This window comes from Meleagris gallopavo, chromosome 3, assembly GCF_000146605.3.
Source record: "Meleagris gallopavo isolate NT-WF06-2002-E0010 breed Aviagen turkey brand Nicholas breeding stock chromosome 3, Turkey_5.1, whole genome shotgun sequence".
In the NCBI taxonomy this organism is placed as follows: domain Eukaryota; kingdom Metazoa; phylum Chordata; class Aves; order Galliformes; family Phasianidae; genus Meleagris; species Meleagris gallopavo.
Window position 1 is genome coordinate 74232251 of NC_015013.2, and position 6002 is coordinate 74238252.

Genomic DNA, 6002 nt, shown 5'->3' on the forward strand with positions numbered 1-6002 from the left:
CTTTGATGTATTCTTACTTAGGGCTGTATGAGGTAGTAAGTATTGCAATCCTTTTATTCCTCCTGGAGAAGAACGGAGACAGAACAGTGGTGGGAATGGTTCAGATGAACAAAGAGTTATGAAAGAGTGAGAAGCTGATCTGGAGCTTCCACCTGAGCAGTTATGGCATTCTTTTTTCCATGACCTCTTGTTTAAGGCCTCCTTCACCCTACATAAAATATCTATTTTCACAATGAGCTATTGCTGTAACCTGCTTAAAATAGTTGTGCAGACATTTTTAGTATGTGTGCATGCTATTTCCTGGTTTTAGATAAGTTCTTTACTATGAGAGTGGTGAGGTGCTAGAACAGGCTGCCCAGAGAGGTGGTGGATGCCCCATCCCTGGAGGTGTTCAAGGCCAGATTGGACGGGCCCTGGGCAGCCTGGTCTAGTATTAAATGGGGAGGTTGGTGGCCCTGCATGTGGCGGGGGGGTGGAGATTCATGATCCTTGAAGTCCCTTCCAACCCAACCCTGGCCATTCTGTGATAGTGGGGAAAAAGTTGCACTCTTGGTAACTGCTTTGAGAAGTAAATTTAATGTTACAGCAAAGCATTGGGCTTAGAAATACATGCACTTTCCAAGCACTAACTAAAGAGTAGCAGTTAAGTTTGTTTTAGTGAAGTAACTGTAGCAATTGTTTTCTAGAGCATTCATGAACTACTGGGGCCTTCTGCCTGCGATTTCCAGGTGTTTCAAGCGTGGAACTGCTAAGTGGTAGCTGAATTCAGACAGCTGTTGGAGTGCCTCCAGAAGTGGTGGTGGGTGGAAAATTGAAAGAGGTGCAGAGATGAGTCGGGATGTAGAAGCCTGCTTGACAGCGATGGGCTATAAAGAAGCTCATAAACATTGTTTACCTAGCAAATAATCCAGGCACTTTTGATTTCGTTTTATCACAATCAAGTGGTTAAAGCTGAAAATAGGTAATTCGTACCAAAGGCTTCTTCTTAAATGGTAAGAATAATGTTTACCTCAACATCTCCACCATTCAATCAAGACTGGATATCTTCCACAGGATGCACAGTGACTGCAAGCAGTGTGACTTTGCCAACGTTCAACTGTCAGCAGTGTTGTTCCCTGCCTGTGTTTGCAGGGAGCTGCATCTGAGGGCACCACCAGCTCCAGGCCTCAAAGCCTGTGTGCTGAATGGTCTTACCTCTCCTTTCTCTTACCAGATCTGCCACAAATCACTTCAAATTATGCATTATACCCTGTTTTCAAGTCCTGAGGTAAATTTAACGTTCCAAATCGTGTTTGATTTGTGATGTGAGCAGTGCCTGAAGCTAGCAACACAGAAACTTTGCTAGGTTTTGTGCATCCTCTATTTTAATGTCCTGTTTTGCTGATCTTTCTGAAAGTCGGGATAGAACTTAGACTGCGAAATGAAGCAATACCCAGACTTGTTTATGAACAGAATGGCTGGAATGTATAAAAGTGAGTTAGGATATGGCCACAATGGCGGTGGTTGTATTTTTAGCTCTAACATTAGAGCTGTGGTAACAAGGAATCTGCAGTATTTCATATCTCTAAAAATCCTTTTCACTTTCTAAACTTCAAAAAGAAAAAAAAAAACAAACCCAGTCCTTGTATGGAGCCCTAAGGAATTAATCCTACTTTGCCAATTGCTCAGCTGAATCACAGAGGGTTTTTTCTTTATCGGTATAAAGGTGGTCAGATGTAACTGAGTTTCGGAAGCGAAGAACTGAGTGTATTTAATAAAAATAAGTTTAACCTTCTACAAAGCACTGACCAAAGCAAGATGGCTGAGTAGGGTAAGGAGCTTCGTTCCCCCTTGCAGTCTGACCACCCAGCTCAGCATGCAGTTCCAGGATGCTGCATGGAAGGAATCCCCGCGCTGCACTGCTTGCTGACCGCAGTACCTGACCGCAAAGGTCTCTGCCAGTGTAACGCTGGCAGAAAAAGCTGGACAGCTGGCACCAGAGATATTTTAGAGTCTCGTGGGTATAAATGTTATTCCCGGCGTTCTGCATTTTTGCACCTTTTTGGGGGAAGGGCTGAGGCAAGCTTATGGTACTTACCCTTGTCTTTAACAGACAGAAGGTTAAGTATGGTTTTTAAAAAAGCCCTGAAGAATTGGAGCAAGCTGCACCACACCTCTGTGAGCTGCCTGCTTTGTGCCTCTGCAAGCGGAGCTGGATCTGTCTCTCTAATGTACATCTATCAAACCTGCTTCTGTATAACAACCGGATTTTGCTTCCTATTGAAAGTATTTGAGGTGCAAAGTGTAATTAAAAGATTAAAAATGTGCTGAGACATTTATATTTGAATTCTTCATTAATGCTCATTCCTGCATTTCAATTTTGTTCATCAGAAGTAAATCTAAATCAAAAGTTCACTCTATGTCGGGTCTTACTAGTTTAACTAATGGCAAATGTGTGCCCTCTTAGCCCCCATGACAGTCTGCATACATCAAGGGGATGAGAAGTGGTTAGGAAATACTTCTCCAAGAGAGTGGTCAGGCACTGGAACGGGCTACCCACAGAGGTGGTGGAGTCACCATCCATAGAGGTGTTCAAGAAGTGTTTAGATGTTCTACTCAGGAACATGGTTTAGCGGGGATAGGTGGACGGTTGGACTGGATGATCTTGGAAATCATTTCCAACCTTGCTGATTCTATGATTCTATGGTGTCTGAGCATAAACAGGAGCTGAAAAGGAGAGAGTGGCTGAGGAGCTCCTGCCAGAAGAACTGTCTGGAAGAGAGGTTTTGTGAAAGCGCTCAGTGCACGCATGTGGGTCGGAAGGACACAACTCTCCAGCCCAGAGCAGACTCTCACACATAGCAGTGTGGGCAGGTAAGAACACTGGGGGGTGTGGGGGTTGTGTTACAGATGAATAAAATGGATGGCACCTTAGGACTCTGTCTGGATGTGTGTGGGAAAAAAAAAAAGACAGGATTCTGACAATGTATGAGCTGTATGTAGTTTAACACATTTGAGGACTAAATGATTACTATAAAAGTAGCACCTAGAGGGAAATGGAGCTGTAGGTCTGCTGACTACCTGGACAGAAGATTCACTAACAGCTCCAGCAGCTTATAAAGGAGCTGATTCTCTACAAGACGAGCTCTTTGGTGTCTGATCTGTGTCCTATATTAAAGGCTTATTTTGACAGAAAACGTAATTAATATGAGTAGCAAAGAATGCAAATCCCTTCTGTAGTGTTTCTATTGCGCAAAAGTAGAGTGTCTTATAGTAATGGTATGAGAAACTGCCAGGTGGTGGTTCAAAGTGGTTCAGCTGTCCTGAGGGAGGGGCAGAAACCCACCAACTGTGCAACCCCCATCTCACACACACAGAGCACTGTCCCCTGTGCAGGGACACAGGGTTTCCATCAGCATGGACCTGAGGGGTCAGTGTGGGACAGCTGTGTGCCCCCGGCCCTCATCACACTGTTATTCTGCTCCTAGCTCCGGCCCTGCTGCCTGCCATTCAGGCAATCGGCTCTTCTCCATGGCTTGCACAGTGACCCATCAGCACGGCCTGACCTTCACCTGGAGGTTGAGAGTCTCAGAAAGTGAAATACTGAAATAATTTACACTTCTATGCTTTTTTTCTGAAAGGCTGAGATAGGACATTACTGGGTGTTATAATCCCATAAACAAACCTTCCTCAAACGAGTTCTTCAGATTCCAGTGTTAAGTCGTGGTACTGCTGTGGCTACACCACCACGGTGTTTATGTACAAGCTGTGGGAAGATTTTTCACAGAGGTACATCTGTGCTAGCAAAGCAACAAGCCAGAGGGAGAGGAGTTTGGGATTCGGATAAAATATCAAAAGTGTGATGTAAGTAAAATATGTAAGTTAAAAGCTGTTAAAAAGGCAGCGATCCCCTTGATTTCATGCAGTTCCATTTGGTGGTGGAAGCAGCGAGGTGTCTGTTTCTGAAGGCGAGCTCCCGCTGCCCACTCTGCACACAGAGCCCCTTGTGCTCTGCTGGCCCTGATTGAACAGGAGCTGAATTATGAGCTGCACCGCTGAAGGAAGGCACCGAGGGTGGCTCAGTGAGGAGGCTGAGTGCCGCAGTGCTGGGCCCACCACGTCAGCCTGTGACACACTCGGGACTGCCAAGGGCTGCAGGGCAGTGCCAGGACCCCCAACAGCAGGGAATGGGGGCTCATGAGGAGTTACAGCAGATGGGAGGTGTGGGACTGGTGCCTCCCCAAGCTGGCCTGCTGCAGTCTGTGCTTCAGAACCACTGCAGTATTCAGGCACCTAGGCCTGGCTTTGGAAAGCCAGCAGTGATGCAGCTCCTATCTGAGGAGAAACCTCCTCTGAGAGATGCAGTCTCCCCTCACACATAAGGAGGGGCAGGGAGCTGAGCCGCACTGCCAGGCTCTGCTGCTGGCTCTGGGGCCATTCTGCCAGGCCTGGACTGAGGCTCAGACTTTGAGTCCCAGGCTTCGCACCAACCACAGGCAGTGGATTTCCATCAGAGAAGGCTGCTCATCCTTCTACTGAAGTTGTTTCGGAAGACCAATAATACCAATTATTTTCTGGTCCAGTTCAAACTGCAGTCCTAATGAACAGCACACTGAAGGAGTTTGCCCAAGGAAGGCAGAGCCCCTGTGACCCAGAGGGCAGAGCGCTGAATTTAAATCTTTAATACCTGAAGTGAACGGAAACACTGGGTTGTATGAGCATAGAGAATCACAGCATCCTTTGGGTTGGAAAGGACCCTTAAAGGTCATCTGGTCCAGCAATGAACAGGAACACCGACAGCTCAATCAGGGTGCTTGGAGCCCTGTCCAGCCTGACCTTGCATTACTCTAGGGATGGGACATCCACCTACTCTCTGAGCAACATGTTCCACATCTCCTTCCTGGGATTTTGTGGCTAGTTTTGGGGTGCAGGCAAGGCTCAGTAGGTGCTGGGAGCACTGCAATAAGTGGGCAGCTGCAGGGCTGCAGTGAGCATGGCTGGAGCAGGAGATTTGGTGTCATGTAAATGATGGGCACATGGGGCCTCATCATCTTTGGTGTAAAGCTGTATTAAAGTTCTGCATTATATGGCTGTACAGGTAAGACAAAGGAATTGCTGGTTGATTTGAGATGGATCCTCATTTGAAGATGTTCAGGTAAGTTTATTACAACAGTCCCTGTAGTCTTGGACATACTTAATGTAGAGCAGACCAGCATTTCTGATTCAGTTGAGGATTCCAGAAACATGGCAACAGCAATTGCCCTCGGAAGTGCGAACTGCATTTAAAGGAGCTGGAAGTGTGGGGCACAGGTCTGGCTGATGGCAGAGCTTGCTCAGGCTGGACCCGGCTGGAGAGAGTGCTGTTATTTCTGCTTACACAGAACCACAGAGAATCACAGAATTGTAGTGGTTGGAGGAGACTTCTGGGTATCACCCAGCCCATTCCCCCCCTACAGCAGCTCCCTGCAGCAGTCGCACAGAAAAGCGTCCAGGTGGGCTTTGAGTATCTCCAGAGCAGGAGAGTCCATGGCCTCTGTGTGCAGCCTGCTCCAGTGCTCTGTCACCTTCACAGTAAAGAAGTTTGTAAGGAACTTCCCACTTATGGCTTCTGCCCGTTGTCCCTTGTTCTGTCCATTTGACTCCCCTTTAGATATTTATAAGCACTGATGTGATCCCCTCTCAGCCTTCCCTCCTCCAGACTGAACAGCCCCGGAGCTCTCAGCCTTTCATATGGGAGATGCACAGGCCCTTCTTCATCTCTGTGATCATCTTTGTTTCCAGGCAGTAACACACCAGAAATTGGCTCAGCACAAGGAACTCAGAGCAGACATCCCGCCGCTCCTTGTAGAACTTTCTTTTACAGCAAAAGTCGGGATGTGGGATTTGGAAGCTTCTAGCCGGGCTCAAACTCTCACGGTTATCAAACCCAGGTGGGGAAACGCGTACAGATGGGCGTCACAGCCGCCCTAACGAGGCATTTACCACGCAGCACGGCCGCCTTACGGGCACGCCGCCGGTGACAC